The following is a 17904-nucleotide window of genomic DNA, read 5'->3' as shown; positions in this document are numbered from 1 at the left end:
ATATTGCTGCTACTACCTACTATGCACAGATTCTATGGATGAAGAAAACCTTGAAATATATATAAATAGAGATGTCTGATCCCATTCAATTAATATGTGACAACATAAGTGCCATGAATATCTCCAAAAATATATTCATGCATTCAAAGACTAAGCATATTCCTATCAAGTACCATTTCTTGAGGGAACAGGTTGCATCCAACACTGTTAGACTTGAATATGTACCCACTAAAGAGAAACTGGCAGATATCTTTACCAAGCCATTGGCAATGGAACCATTTGAATATCTTAGGAAGCAGATAGGAGTTGCGAATCCTCCCTCCAATTGACTTCATTTTGGAAGGTGCTGGAAGCTACTTAGCATGTGGAACTCATGGGAGAGTAGACTACAATTGTTCATGGGGAGTGTTCGAGAAATATTCTTTGCCACTGATGTCAAAGGGGGAGAATATTGGCATCAGAGTAGACCATGTCTAGCCTGAGTGTGAGCCTATGGTGTTGCCATCAATGCCAAAGGGGGAGTTTTTTGGACATTTGATGGTGTATGTGTGGTTGTGTTAGTGTTTGCATTGATGTCAACAAGGGTCAACTTGATGATTGATGTCAACTAGGATTACAGTGAGTTTAGGAGGAATCCCATGGTTGCTGCAGTTCTCCGTAGAGAATTATCACACTTGTAGGCTTACTAAAGAAGCCATAAAATGATCACCATTTCGTTGTGAGTTTAGCTGTCCAAAGAGTCAATGAGTAGAGAACTTTACAGTCATATCCCAAGCAGAAAAAGGACTCAAAGCCAACAACAGACCCTAGGCAATGTAAAGTTCTCCAGAAGAGTTTTCATATGATATGAAAAAGTTCAAAAATGGATTGCTAGATCAAATTATATGGTCTACTGAAGTTCAAGATTGAGAAGCCTTAGGAAGGAAGGAATATCAGCGTATCAGAGATCTGGATACCAAAACATTGGGGATCAGAATGTTGGAGGTCAACATATCGGCACATCGTAATATTGAAGGTCAGTGTATTGGTGCATAAACATATCGGAAGTCTAGACACCAGAACATCAGGGATAGAAATGTCGGAGGTCAACATATTAGCGCATTGGAATATCAGAGGTCAGCATATTGGTGCTTCAGAATATCAGAGAACTGTGACATCGAGGTATCGGTACTTGTCAACTATGGTACACTAAGAAGTTCCGATAGTATTGAAAGTGCTGAGTAATGCCAAAGAATATTAACAAAGGATTTTGCTACAAATCTTGGGGTTGACGAGCCCTCTTCTCTCTCCTCCCAGTAGGACACATGGCAGCATGAGATTGGTTCCTATAATCTATGGTTTCATCTGAGGTCAACATGACGTGGCAGTACGATTGGACACGTGGCAGTGTGACTCAATGATATTAAGTGCCCTAGTGTGCCAAATCAAGGTGATACATTTCATCGCTATAAAGACACCACGTGGAGTGATGATGTCATATCAGAGCTTGGCATATCGAAGGATTAAGATATCAGAACTATAGAATATATGGTTATTGAAAAGTTCCGATGGAGGGGGCTTTTGATATTGGGTTGGATCTTGGTCATGTAAATACAAAGAACTAAGGGCAAAGAGCATTAGGAAAGGAATATTGGAACCCCGATAGGAGCAAAACGCCTTAGCATTTTAATGCTAAGAAACAGGTCACAACTCTCGGTCCCATTGAGAAGAAATGTTCAAGGAGCTCAACATCAAAGGAGATAAAGACAACAAAACTAAGATGTATCACAACACTGCACCACTGTGAAGTTATGACATGGAGTTTCTATGATAAGGAAGTACATAGAGTTAAAGGATGTATGGGTCGGCAGCTGCGAAATTGAATGCAGGCACAAAGGAGGTGGTAGTTGAAAGGGGCTAAACTTGTAGAAGACTCTGTAATAATAAATCGAGGACAACATTTATGGAAGAGACTAATTTGAGAGAATGAAGGCAGCAACTGAATGCTTCACTTGTAGAACGATTGTGTGAAATGAGAACAAAGAAGTCACTTATGTGATATGTTTAAAGATATGCGGATTCATAAATGAAATTGGGGCTCTTAGCGGAGTGTACAGGTCAGCTGAGAATTAATTTCTCAACACAGGAGCTCTCTGTAGTTAGACTATGAAGAACTACAAGGTCCATCAATGTTTTGGGTGATGTGGCAAGAAACTATCAAAAGATGCAAGAGTGGCAGGTGAATCCATGCCTAAGTACAAATTTCAAGCTAAAATAAAAATAGGAGAGACTCCCTTGTGAAGAGTGTCTCAATGGAACAAAACCATCACCAACGACATAAAATATGGGGGAGTAAGAATATGTGTGTGTGCATGTTCAGGTTTGTGAGAGTGTGCACTAAGGAAGACAGGTTGAAGCACCTGGGTGGACACTATGTAATACAATGGCAAGATTAACATGAGTATTGTGTGGAGAATAGCAAGGGTAGTGATGAAGTGCAGTCAGTGAAAATCCCTTAACAAAGAAGGTAGAGCACAGAACATGGGCAAGAGCAGGTTGGTGCCTGCATACTGAAGAGGTTTGTGCCTCTTGGAAAGTTGGTGCTTGCTACCCAAAGGTGGTCAATTCCTCTTGTGAGTGGTTTCTCAAAAACAAACAAATGTAATTAAGTGGGTGCTTAACTTACATCATAAACAAACAACAAATTTAGTGGTTTTTTCCCTCTGAGTTTCCATGTGAAAAACATTGTGTCAAATGTGTGCTACTCATGTGATTTTTGTTTGAACATGTGGGTATGAAATATTGTTGGTTCATTTTTTTGTGAATGAATGATCTCACAAGTAAAATAATATAAGAAGGGGTCATAATCATAATAAGAAAAAGAATAAAACTTCTTAATTACTAATTTAGCCCACCACACCCACCCCGCCCCCACCCCCCCACCCCCACCCCCCCCCCCCCCCCCCCCCCCACCCCCCCCATCCCCTCAACAATTCCTTATTTCAACAAAGGTCTGTGATGGGGAGTTAGAGGGAGTTAGCAGTCTTAGAGGGAATCAACCTCTTAAAGGAAAAAACATTAGGGGCCAGGAAATCAATGTAAAATATGGCCATGTTGGTTTCTCAGAAGTGGGAGGCTTCTAGGGGTAGGATGTCTTTGAATAAGGGTTCTTATTATATAATGGGAATTGCTTCTTTTTTATGTGGAGTAGCAGTGGTAGCAAATTAAATGTGGAAATATGTTACAAGTTTGAAGGTAGAGCCACTTCCAGGTGGTGTTGTGAAAATACATCCCTCGCAAAGAGGGAGTCCCATTTTTTTGGGTAGAATCGGGCGTATTCTCACACATGGGGCAAGTGGGCTAAGTGACGTGGCTTTGCACCAATAGACCCATGGTATTATAATGACCCATGGTATTTTAATAACCCATGGTATTACATAGTTGGAAATGATATAAGTAAAAGTGAGTGATTCATTCATGTGGTTAGTAAGAGAAAAAAGACATTTAGGGGCATGAGACATTGAGGGAGAGATTCTCCTAAGTAGGAAAGAGATTTGCATGAGTAATATCATAGGTTTGGTGTGAATGAGATAATTAGTTGTGTTTTGTTCTAGGAAATAACACAAAGCAATAAGGAGGTCTAGATCAACATGATCAAGGATGGCTATACGGATTGATATGCTATATCAGATCTAGGGTGATTGTTGTATATGTAATTTCCTCAAGGGAAATTATCCTAGTAAAGGTTACTGAGTAAGTTCTAAGAAGAATTTAATGGAGAACTATTGATTGGGTATAACTTGTGTGTAATATGTTCATGTTTGTGATTGAGATTGATTGTTCTTTGGTTGCATGTTTAAGTTAAAGAACATATTCATGCTTTTTACTCATATATATGAGATATACTTCTAGGAATAATTTCCAAGTTGTTGTGCTTATGCAAATATAACACCCTGTTGTGACCACCAACAACCCCCCTCCTTCTTTAGTATTAGCAATAACACTAAAGAAGTGGGGACCCTTAGTAAAAAATCCAATTTTTTTTTTGTATTATACTCCTCAAAAATACATCGCACGCAGAAGAGTGAAACATTTCTTTATGAGCACAATAAGAAACTGCGAAGAAGCGGTGCGAAATTCATCGCATCGCATTCATTAAGAAGTGCCCATAAATGAAAATCTTAAGAAAATCTCCGATGGCCGATATGCGACATCGCATATCACAACGTCGCATAAATAGCACACAAATAACTTAACAAATTGCAGAGATGCTGCGATCTGCGATCTTGCGATACTGCGATCTGCGATTTGCTGCGATCTTGCAATACTGCGATCTACGATTTGCTGTGATCTATGATTTGCTGCGATCTGCGATTTGCTGCGATCTTGCGATGCTGTGATCTGCAATTTGCGATCCTGCGATCTGCGCGATTCTGTGCCAAACTGATCAGGAAACTCTGCGATGACACATCTTGATAATGCGATAAAGGCGATGATGCGATACGAGTCGCAGAAATCACTCATCACAAATTCTCCTCGGCTCAGCATTCAAGAAAAGTTGTCCCTAAAACCAAAAATTGGGCGCGCGCCTTAAAGAAGATTAATGAATGTACGCCAAAGTATTCATGAAGGACAGTTTTGTGTTTTTCTAAGACTCAGTTCACTGTGGGTGTCATGATTTTATACATTCGTAGAGCTTAAAGCTTTCATGTCAAAATTTATCATCGTTACTCTTTCCTTTGCGTGAACTGCAGGAATAAAAAATAGGGAACAACATGAAGCAATGTGCAGGAAACATCTAAGGAAAAAGGGAAAGCGTCAATGCTCGAAGAATAGAGAAGAGATGCCCTCATAAACGGATACCGCATGCAATAGAAACGCAGATTTCAGAGTATTACTGAACAGATGCTGATATCAATAGGCGATTTGACACTCAAGGTCAAAAGCTCACAAAAGCAGCATGTTTATGAAATTCTGAAGCTTATGCTTGGTAAAGGAAAAAGCGCTAAAGGTGGAAAACGCACCAGAAAGGCCCGAATCAAAGAACGGAGGCGGTTTTTGATGCGCGATTAGTGCCTAGCGCTAATCGCGCATCGCTAAGAAAATTGTTTAGAAAGCAAAGTCCCTAACTTGCTTAGTCATCCATGAGTCCGAAAACTGAGATAGCAAAAACAGAGGCGATTTAAGAGGAATTTGGGTTGTTACCAAGTATACACGCAGTAAATTCGCACAGCCAGAAGATGATTCCCAGAAATATCTTCTAGTTTACTAAAAAGTGGTGCCAGTGCTTGCCGTTTCTATTTTCATAATCCAATGCAAAAGCAAAAGACGACCAGCCGACTCTTCCCAGAAAAATGTTACATGCTCGCAGCACTAAGGAGAAAATACAAAAATAGTTAGGAATTAAATTCAATTTTTAGAAATAAGTTTGCTTAGATAAAGGGCGGTCATTTAAAACCGTATCCGAAATTTGTGTAATTAAGTTATTTAGTTAGCAGTATGCACTTTTGCACCCTCAGAGGAGGTTTTGATGAATGAATGGATCAAGGTTTATTAATGTTTGCATTTGATATCTACTACTGATGTTTCACTTCTGTACTCTTGGTAGATATTAGAACAAGTGGAGATAAATCATTGTTGCTTGAAGCTTATGAGTAGGACCAGTAATAAATGGTACTTTTATCTCTTGGCCATTTCTGCTTATATTCTTAAAGTGATATATAGTTTTTAGTTGTTTATATGTTACTGCATGAATGTTTGAGTTACCATTTGGCACTTTTGTACGGTGGAGTCATTTATTTATGTTTGATATATGAATAACTTATTATGCGATATGCTGTTCACAACTGTTTTGCCTAACTTTTTATGAAAAGTGGTTCATCTTAATTAATTTCCATTCTTATGATAGCTGAATGATATTTATTACCAGTTATTATTTGAAATATCTTTAGATCGCATAATAGAAGAAATACATAGCAGGTTAGCATAGATTAGATGTGCTGTTTTCATTAGATTACAATATCATAGAATTAGATTAAAGTAGCTTAGATTAGAACTCTTAGATTAGCAACATCCAACTCTGCAGACACACACACCCTTAGATTGGGAAACTGGTCCCATTATCCCCAGTTGGACCCGCGATACCAAACGGATAAGGAGCTGCCAACCAAGGTCCGGATCGGGTGGGTATCCCCCTTGTTGTCGACCTGATTTTCGGGGCTTCAACATATTTGGCGCTAGAAGGAGGGCCTAAACTATGAATGGCACTTAAATCAAAATCTAAATACCATTCTGAGAGTAAATCACCATCTCCCCCGACTTCTCCAGTATATTTAAATCCAGAATCAGAAGTCGCTCGAGTATCAATCGCTGCTACACACCCTAATATTTCAGACCAGTCTACCACTAAACCTCCTGGAGTTGAATCTCTGATTCAAAAACTTCAGGGATTTTCCATTTCTCCTCAGAGGTCTGATAAATCTCAAAGCAGTGTGACTTCACAGTACAATCCTGCTCATCCCCTAACCAGGTTAAAGAGTGAAAAATTTGGCATCCAGCCAACTGAGTTGCCTCTTCCCACCAGGAAAAGAGCGAGGAAATCACCACAAGAGTCTGACAGTGAGACTCTTTCGTCTACATCGCCCATTTCAACTACCTCACTGCGAAGTCAACCACCCACACCTCCATTCCAAACCATCATCCATCCGTCTACCACAACCCCTCTTCAATCATCCACGATCGTAGTATCCTCATCTTCCCAGCCACAAAGATCATCTCCTACACTTTTCTCTACTAGTAGCTCAACGATGGCCCAGTCTCCATGGAACAACCCTGGGGTAGTCTTAATGCCTGCACCCTTGAGTCAAATACCAGCCCATCCTGAGAAATGGCTGCCCAAATTCAATCCAGAAGCGAGCATGCTAGCGGAAGAACACATAAACAATTTCATGCTTTCTATCAATCTCAACGGAGTTACTAACGAAGATGTTGTTGTTCGGCTTTTTCCCTATACACTGCAAGGGACAGCCGGGTCATGGTATTTTTCATTACCCTCTGGGTCTATCACAAGTTGGGATATCTTCCAGAATCAATTTCTTATCAAGTTTGGTGATGACAGATCAACGACAACGTTAATCAATGACCTATCCAATCTTAAGACCCAAGCTAAAGAACCTATCAAAGATTTCAATTTACGGTTCAATAAAATTCTCAACAAAATTCCCACTGCTTCCCAACCCAATGAAGAAGTACGATGTGAATGGTATATTACTGCTTTACCATAAAACATAGCAATCTTCGTGGATAGAGCAAATAAAACAACCTTAGTTGAAAACATGACAGAGGCGATAGCAGTAGAGAAACGCGTAATAGCCCTGGAAAAGAGATCTGCAATAGAGGAACGAAAGTCTAAAAAAGTCACCTTCAAGGAAGACTCCAAGAAGAAACAAACAAAAGACCCTTTCGATTTGGAAGGATTGCAGAAAGTATTAAAGACCATGTCTAATGAGATGGTTGACATAAAAAAACAAGTAGCAGAAACTTCTTCAAAAAAGCCCTACAGAGCTTTTAAAAGAGGTCCTTCAACGGATGCAAAACCACCCAATGCCATCTCCAATGCTGAAACTGAGGAAGAGGAAGAAGAAGAAAGTGCCACTGAAGGGCAGACTGATGACGAAGAAGTTGTGGAATTACAAGGAATGTGGGATTTCATCCTCCCACAAGAAGAAGATCAAGAAGTATTTCCGGTTAGCACACGAAGCAAAAATCAGCTTGATCCTCCCCAAACTACCCCTAAGCAGAAGAGCGCAAGCCCTACAACAAAAGATAAAGTCGCAACAAAGAAAACAACTACTAAAGCGACTCAATCTAGCCCAGTCCGAGCAGATCAAACAACTCCATCAAAAACACTGATAGTGTCGGATGAAATGGAGTACAATATTATCGATGACATGAAAAAGACTAGGGCTAATATTACCCTTTATGAATTGAGCAAATTGAAGCATCAACAGAAGATAATGATGAAATAATTACACGCTGTGTCTATTGTACCTTTGCTTGCCGCTGTACTCTCTCAAGCTTCCCATAACATGGGAAGACGTCCAACTAACGCGATCAATAAGATTGATCCAAATGATATCGCCTTGATTGGCGGAAGATCAAGATCTCACACTCCCCTGTTTCTTCTCACTTACGAGATTTTTAACAAAAATGTGCACAATTGTTTGGTAGATTCCGGTGCTTCATTGAATATTTTACCCAGATCAATATGTGCTAAGTTAAATGTTCAACCACAAAAATCCGCAGTGCGCATAGTTCAACTTGATCGATCTCAAGTCGAAGTGGTTGGTGAAATTAATCAAGTAACCATAAGATTGTCATCCAACCTGAAGGTATGTCAAGTTATTGACATTCTTGTGGCTGACATCCCAGAATTCTATGGCTTAATTCTTAGCAGAGATTGGTCTGAGAAACTCCATGGATACTTTGCAACCGACTGGTCGCACATGTGGTTACCCTACAACGGTAAACCGAATCAGATAAAGGTTGAACGAGAGTTACACCAGAAGTACATAGTAACGGAATTAGAGGGAGAAAATGAAGCAGTATCGTATAACAGCAGTATTATAGGCAATTACTCAGTAGATTCTTTTCTCGGTAATTTCAATGCTCATACATCACCTTACTTAGAAAATTCAGTTTTGTCCCAAGTCGAAAATTTTTCCCAAACTGATAGTTCAAAATGCGTTAATTTTGTAGATGAACCTGTAAATACATCTTTGTTTTGGAAACTATATTTTGATGGCTCTAAATCTAACGAAGGAGCAGGAGCAGGATGCGTTCTGATTAGTCCAGAAGGATACAAGACCATGCTTACGTGCAGACTCGAATTCAATTGCACAAACAATACAACAAAATATGAGGCCTTAGTGCAAGGCCTATACAAAGTAATCGGGTTAAACGTCAAGTATCTTCAGGTCTTTGGAGACACTGAGATTATCGTTAAACAGGTACGTAACACTATACATTGCCTATCAGGTCATTTAAAGCACTATCAATCTTTAGTACAAGATCTGACTGAGCATTTCATAGCATTTAATATTTCTTCAATCCCGAGACTCCAAAACGCGAGCGCAGACCTTTTGGCTAACGTAGCCTCTAGGCTTATTCCCTCCGAAGACTTTAGTCCAGATAGATTCTCAATAGAATTAATCTTTAGACCGTCCATCCCTGACAACATTACAAATTGGAGAGTATTCAATGACGATCCTGATATTGTAAATTTCCTCACTTCTGAAGGATCCTACTCCAATCAGATAATTGACGAAGACCATCACGATCAACAAATACAACATAACAGCACTGATAATGCTATACCTAAATCGGTGTTTAAGTTAGAAGACATATACGATTTGAAAAACTGGTTTAAAAGGTCTACCAATTCAAATCTCTACAGTCCAACTCTAAATTACAAATTAGTAAACCTAGGAACCAATGATAAACCACAAAACGTTAATATAGGCATATGCCTAGCCCCTGAAGAAAAACTAGCGTATATTCGTCTTTTGAGACATTATAAAAATGTTTTTTCCTGGAATTACGATGAGCTGAAGACGTACGACACTTCTATCATTCAACATACTATTCCTATGATTGACAACGAAAAACCTATCCAACAGAAACTGAGAAAGATACACCCCAATTTAGAGAATCAGATAAAAACTAAGCTAAATAAGTTATTATAAGCCAGAATAATTTTCCCCGTCAGACATTCCAAATGGGTCTCCAATATGGTACCTGTTAGAAAGAAAAACGGAGATAGTAGAATCTGTATCGATTTTTGGAATCTTAACAAAGCCTGTCAAAAAGACAATTTTCCTCTTCCACCTATGGAACAGATATTACAGGCAGTAGCAGGCTCAGAACTGATGTCTTTCTTGGACGGATTTTCAAGATATAATCAAGTGCTGGTACATCCCAATGATTAGTTGAAAACCACATTCAAAACTAAATGGGGCACATACACATATCGGAAGATGCCATTTGGTTTGATTAATGCCGGCGCTACATTTCAAAGAGCCATGGACATCGCATTTAAGGGTTTAGTCAATAAATCTATAGTGATTTATCTGGATGATATAACAGTGTACTCCAAGAAGCGAAGCGATCATCTCAAAGATTTAAAGCAAATTTTTCAGCGATGTTTAAGGTATGGGATTTCACTTAACCCAAAGAAATCTTTTTTCGCATTAAGTGAAGGAAAACTTCTAGGATTCATAGTGTCAAAATCCGGTATTCACATTGATCCTGACAGAATCAAAGAAATCTCTGAAATATCCCTACCTCATAATAAAAAAGCCATGCAATCTTTCCTTGGTCAAATCAATTTTGTAAAGAGATTTGTCCCAGATTTTTCACGAATTGTGTCTCCTTTGCAAACCATGATTAAAAAGAATTCAACTTTCAAATGGGGTCAAGATGAACATGAAGCATTCAACCTGATCAAACAAGCTATTATTAATGCTCCATCTTTAGCAACCCCGAATTTTTCAGAATCTTTTGTTTTATACACATTTGCCTCAGAGAAATCATATGCTGCGATTCTAACTCAAGCAAATCAAGAAAAAGCGGAAGCTCCAATTGCATTTTTTAGCTCAAATTTACAAGGTGATGAACTCAATTATTTAGATGTAGAAAAACAGGCCTATGCTGTTTTCAAAGTGGTCAAATATTTCAGACCTTTCTTACTCAAAACCCATACTAAGATCATAGTACCGTTTCCAGCGGTAAGAAATCTTCTAGTACAGAAGGATATGGGCGAGAAAAGAGAAAATTGGATCACTGCTTTACAGGAATACGATCTTGAGATTAAACCAGCAAACATTGTAAGAGGTCAAGGCTTCTGCAAAATGTTGGCTGGAGCATCGCAAATCCCTGAAATTTCATCCGAAGAGGTACAAATGTATGAGGTAAGCCTAAACGATGCAAAATCATTGTATGCTGATATCATTTATTATCTTAAGAACGGGTATGCTCCTTTAAACCTGGATCACACTAAGAAAAGAGCTTTGAGATTGAAATCTAAACAATATCAGCTCATAAATGATATTCTTTTTAGAAAGAATTATGATTCTGTTCTTCTTAGATGTCTTGAAAAAACTGAAGCCGAAAAAGTTTTGCAGGAACTCCACGATGGACCAGCAGGCGGACACTATGCTGGAGATGCTACTGCACATAAAATTTTACGTGCAGGATATTACTGGCCTACGCTGTTCAAAGATTCACACAGTTACGTGAGGAAATGTCAAGTCTGCCAAACTACTGCTGGAAGACAAAAGAAGCCGTCCCTACCACTACAACCGGTAAACATCGAGCAACCATTCAGCCAGTGGGGCTTGGACATAATAGGTGAGATCGTTCCTCACTCTTCTAAGCAGCATAGATACATCCTCACGGCGACAGATTATTTTACTAAATGGGTAGAGGCAGTTCCCCTCAAGACAGCTAATTCTGAAAATATTATTGAATTTATAGATCAATTTATAATCACTAGGTTTGGATTGCCAACGGCTTTAATGTTTGATAATGCATCATACATTTTTGGAAATGCAATGATTGAGTTTGCACTTAAAAGAGGGTTCAAACTAAAATATTCGGCCAATTACTATCCGCAAGGTAATGGGTTAGATGAGTCAACAAATAAAAACCTAATCAGGATTATTAAAAGAACAGTTGACCAGAACCAAAAGAATTGGCATAAAGCTTTGGTAAATGCTTTATGGGCAGATAGAATAACAAAAAAAGCTTCGATCGGCACTTCCCCCTTTAATTTAGTTTATGGGAAAGAAGTGGTTCTTCCAACTCACTTAGTCATTCCCTCTTTGTCTTTAATACAATACATTGATGAAGTACCTACTTCCTCCATACAACTAAGACAAATGGAAATAATCAAATTAGAAGAGCAACGAGAACAAGCTAAGAGAACCCATGCTCATCATCAAGCGCTAATAAAATCCTCTTTTGATTCAAACATAATGACCAGAAAATTTTTTCAGATGGGAGATTTAGTTTTAAAATGGGATAAGGCTCATGAAGAAAAGGGCAAACATACAAAATTTCAAAAGATGTGGCTTGGTCCTTTTCAGATTGTTGAAGTCATAGGTCCATCAACATTTGTCTTACAGGATCTAGTAGGTAGAAGGGATTCTTTGCCTGTTAATGGTCAAATCCTTTTAATATATTTTTTCCATAGAAGATTGTTCTTCTGTTTTGTAGAATAGTTTTGTTTTTCTTTTCTTTTTTATAATAAAACCAGTTGTTAATGGTTACCATCGGTATTCGCGAAAAGACACCAATTCTCTTTCAGATTTTGAGCTTTTCGCTTGTATAAATAGAAATTTTTTGAAAATCTGATCTTTATTATTGACAGATACAGATAAAAACTTTAGCCTAGATATGATACTAGTTTCAACTTCAAAATTTTTTATGAAAGCAACCTTTAGCGAAGGAATTGTTTTATATCAGCACAATGAAAGGTATCAATAACAAAATAAAGATTCTCTGTAAAACTGCTGTTTTCAAACTCTATTATTGTCATCCAGAGCTTTCTTAAGGAAAACAATGATATCCTCCATGTTAAAGAAAATCGCAGCATTCAGAGGGACAATCCAAGAAACACTATATCTCAAAGAATAAGAGGTCTCATCACGAGTCGGCTTATCATGATCACAGATATTATAACTTTGCTGACTTTGCCAAACACTATCCATCAAAACAGGGCAATGACTCAAGATTGTTGAAATCAAAAGACAAGGGGTCTCATCACGAGCCAGCTTGTTCAGCAAAAGTGTAAATCAGGTGAATGACTGTGTCATAATTTGGCTACCAAACTAAGACATTGTTCTTTAAGAATAAAAAAGGAAAAAGTGTCAATATGGATTTTTCTTTGAGGGTTGTAGATAACCTTAAACAGGATACAGGATCATTGCTGGGTAAACAGGTAACCCTGTCGAGGCTATGGACGCCTGCTGGCAGCAGTGGCTCTACCTACGACAAACGAGCATATTTTAGAGCTAGCACACAGAGAAGACTTTATTTTATCTTTACAAGACCAAGTAATGGCTGATGTAGATACAAGGACAAGCCTGAGGAAGTAAACAATTAGAATACAAAGAGGTTGAAACAAAATATCATTGATAGAATAAGGCATAATGTACTCTATCTATCCATAACAAAGTTTAGATTTATGAAAATTTTTCTGTTTTGGAAGTTTAAAGAATTCAATAGAAAAGCATAGATAACTGGTTCTTCCAAGTGAATCGCCATTGTTGTGACCACCAACAACCCCCCTCCTTCTTGAGTATTAGCAATAACACTAAAGAAGTGGGGACCCTTAGTAAAAAATCCAATTTTTTTTTTGTATTATACTCCTCAAAAATACATCGCACGGAGAAGAGTGAAACATTTATTTATGAGCACAATAAGAAACTGCAAAGAAGCGGCGCGAAATTCATCGCATCGCATACATTAAGAAGCGCCCATAAATGAAAATCTTAAGAAAATCTCTGATGGCCGATATGCGACATCGCATATCGCAAAGTCGCATAAACAGCACACAAAAAACTTAACAAATTGCAGCGATGCTGCGATCTGCGATCTGTGATTTGCTGCGATCTTGCGATACTGCGATCTGCGATTTGCTGCGATCTGCGATTTGCGATTTGCTGCGATCTTGCGATGCTGCGATCGGCGCGATTCTGTGCCAAACTGATCAGGAAACTCTGCGATGACACATCTTGATAATGCGATAAACGCGATGATGCGATACGAGTCGCAGAAATCACTCATCACAAATTCTCCTCGGCTCAGCATTCAAGAAAAGCTGTCCCTAAAACCAAAAATTGGGCGCGCGCCTTAAAGAAGATTAATGAATGTACGCCAAAGTATTCATGAAGGACAATTTTGTGTTTTTTGAAGAGTCAGTTCACTGTGGGTGTCATGATTTTATACATTCGTAGAGCTTAAAGCTTTCATGTCAAAATTTATTATTGTTACTCTTTTCCTTTGCGTGAACTGCAGGAATAAAAAACAGGGAACAACATGAAGCAATGTGCAGGAAACATCTAAGGAAAAAGGGAAAGCGTCAATGCTCGGAGAACAGAGAAGAGATGCCCTCATAAATGGATACCGCATGCAAGAGAAACGCAGATTTCAGAGTATTACTGAACAAATGCTGATATCAATAGGCGATTCGACACTCAAGGTCAAAAGCTCACAAAAGTAGCATGTTTACGAAATTATGAAGCTTATGCTTGGTAAAGGAAAAAGCGCTAAAGGCGGAAAATGCACCAGAAAGGCCTGGATCAAAGAATAGAGGCGGTTTTTGATGCGCGATTAGTGCCTAGTGCTAATCGCGCATTGCTAAGAAAATTGTTTAGAAAGAAAAGTCCCTAACTTGCTTAGTCATCCATGAGTCCGGAAACCGAGATAGCAAAAACAGAGGCAATTTAAGAGGAATTTGGGTTGTTACCAAGTATACACGCAGTAAATTCGCACAGCCAGAAGATGATTCCCAGAAATATCTTCTAGTTTACTAAAAAGTGGTGCCAGCGCTTGCCGTTTCTATTTTCATAACCCAAGCAAAAGCAGAAGACGACCAGCCGACTCTTCCCAGACAAATGTTACATGCTCGCATCACTAAGGAGAAAATACATAAATAGTTAGGAATTAGATTCAATTTTTAGAAATAAGTTTGCTTAGATAAAGGGTGGTCATTTAAAACCGTATCTGAAATTTGTGTAATTAAGTTATTTAGTTAGCAGTATTTAAACCCTTCTCAGGAATTTAGAGAAGGGTCCAGAAATTTGTCAAAAACTTGTCCTCAGAACATGCACTTTTGCACCCTCAGAGGAGGTTTTGATGAATGAATGGATCAAGGTTTATTAATGTTTGCATTTGATATCTGCTACTGATGTTGCACTTCTGTACTCTTGGTAGATATTAGAACAAGTGGAGATAAATCATTGTTGCTTGAAGCTTATGAGTAGGACCAGTCATAAATGGTACTTTTATCTCTTGGCCATTTCTGCTTATATTCTTAAAGTGATATACAATTTTTAGTTGTTTATATGTTATTGCATGAATGTTTGAGTTACCATTTGGCACTTTTGTACGGTGGAGTCATTTATTTATGTTTGATATATGAATAACTTATTATGCGATATGCTGTTCACAACTGTTTTGCCTAACTTTTTATGCAAAGTGGTTCATCTTAATTGATTTCCATTCTTATGATAGCTGAATGATCTTTATTACCAGTTATTATTTGAAATCTCTTTAGATCGCATAATAGAAGAAATACATCCCGGGTTAGCATAGATTAGATGTGCTGTTTTCATTAGATTACAATATCATAGAATTAGATTAAAGTAGCTTAGATTAGAACTCTTAGATCAGCAACATCCAACTCTGCACACACATACACCCTTAGATTGGGAAACTGGTCCCATTATCCCCAGTGGGACCCGCTATACCAAATGGATAAGGAGTTGCCAACCAAGGTCCGGACCGGGTGGGTATCCCCCTTGTTGTCGACCCTATTTTCGGGGCTTCAACACACCCATAACTAATGGCGAAAATGAAATAAAAATTGTATCTAGATCCTATACCCCACTTAGAGCACTGATGCATTTGTATGAGGACTCATCCAATGCCTTTTATCTTGAAAAGATTCAATAATATCCTAAAGCACTTGTTTTGCTTCTTCAACCATGTTCAACGATTTATGATCCATCATCAATTGTAAGTCTCCTAATGTAATCCATATCCAACCTTAACGCCAAGCACCCCACATAGATGGTTTTTTGTGTGGTTCTAGGTGTGGCTCATGGTAATTGATCCTCACAAATACATATAGGGCTTCACACCCTAGTGTTTTCCTCCACTAGTCATAGTGTTAAATCTCTAGAAAACCTTCATTTCATGTGTGCGTTCCTTGACTACCACTTTTATTGATTTTAGGCATTGATGGCCACATCCAATGCATAAATTTACTCACATATACATCCAAATAATATCTTAAAGAACCCCAACTATCACCTAGATAATGATTCATGGTGTGGGTCTGAGGAAAATTCTCATTCTAACCACCTATAGTGGATTAGTTAAGGAACCCATATTTCTCTAGTAGGCTAGTGAAACATCCACATGGAAAAGCAAGTTACTTTTTTAATTAGGAAGGAATTTATAAATGCTTATCACCCCTTAAATTCTTGAGCTTCATTGGAAGTAAACATTGTAAGTCTCCTAATGGAATCCATATCAAACCTTGATGCCAAGAAATCCACATAGATGGATTTTATTGTGGTTTCAGGTGTTCTTCATGCTAATTTATCCTCACAAGTATGTCTAGGGCCTAACACCCTATTGTTTTCCTCTGCTAACCATAGCGCTAAATATATATAAAACCTTCATTTGGGGTGTAAGTTCCTTGTCACCCCCTTTTACTGATTTTAGACCTTGACAACCACTTACAATGCATTAAATCAATCACATCTACATCCAAATAAGCTCTTAAAGAACCTATTATCGTTGCTGTTACACAAAAATATCGTCACCATGATTATTTTGCAGTCAGTATGGGTCTATCAACACTTGTACTATCCTCCTAAGCAAGTCTCAGACCTCAGCTCTTCAAGTCAAGCTTTGAAAATGAGAGAGAGACATTGAAAATCAACAAAGCTCTGGTTCCACACTTTCACTCACTGTTGCCTGCGGTCTCGCACCCCCTGTTTACAAAAACTGCGGACCTGCCCGCTCTGTCCCTAAAGGAGTGGGTGCGAACCCTTGTGAAAGTCAAAAAGGCACAAGTTTATTCTAAAAAACTCACTTTGGGTTAATTCTAGATGATTCTAGAAGGAATTTTGACATGGATTGGTTGCTCTTAGGTGGTTCATGCATCCCAAAAGAGAAGGAGCTAATCCCTTGATGAGAGGAGCTATCCCTTTGAAGGAGGGCTTTATCCCTTTGAAGGAGGACCTAGTAACTTCCCTCCATTGCACTATAAATTAAGGCATTGGGCTGGTTGCTAAGGAGGTTAGAAGCTGAACATTTTTCAGAGTAAATGCTGGTGGAATTGAGACTTCCTAGTTAAGCTTGAGAGGAGAGATCACATACCTTTTTGGCTTCATTGGGAAGAGAGTGAAACTTGTCAAAGTAGAGGAGACTTCTTGTTGGACCCTGGGAGGAACTTGTACAGCATCAAGGCACAGGTTGTAAAGTTCTTCTTTGATTTGAATTAATACAATCAGATTCATTTTTCTCAACAAATTGTCTTATGTCATTTGTTTCATGAATTCCTTGATCTTCATGTTAAATATGCTTTATGATATTGGCTTTTCAGGTGCTATTTAATTTGTTTTCTTGTTTGTGTTTGCAGATCCGCAACAAGGGAGCTCATTTGGATCAAAGGAGCGAGGCTTCCACAAACTTGCATTGGACCCAAGGTAGGCCTAAAACACTTGTTTGCCTTTGTTTATAAATGCATATTTAGAGAAAGATAGTTTTTGATTGGCTTGCTTGTCACTAGACATCGTTAGATTCTAGGAAGGTCTATCTTGTCTGCAAGATCGACCCATTCCGTGTGACAAAATGGCGACCATACTGGGGACTTGATTTTTTCCTTGTTTTTACTTTGATCTGAGAAACTATGTTTTTGCTTCTGTTTTTGGCTTGTTGTGTGTGGAATTGGGTAGATTTAGTAGATCTAGGGTTATTTTTTGTTTTTCATAACTTTGGGAGAGGACCGCACCCTAAGCTTTTGACACAGTGCGGACCTATCCGCGCTTTTTCTTTTAGCACAGAGCGGTACCACACCTGTGTTAACTATGGGCCTGCTGACCCTGTCAAAATTTTGGAAAACCTAAGATT

Source organism: Pinus tabuliformis, chromosome 2_2 (genome assembly GCF_031772625.1).
Source record: "Pinus tabuliformis cultivar Carrire ecotype Pingquan chromosome 2_2, CPIR1, whole genome shotgun sequence".
Lineage (NCBI taxonomy): Eukaryota > Viridiplantae > Streptophyta > Pinopsida > Pinales > Pinaceae > Pinus > Pinus tabuliformis.
The sequence above is the reverse complement of the archived record's forward strand: the minus strand, read 5'-3'. Positions refer to the sequence as shown.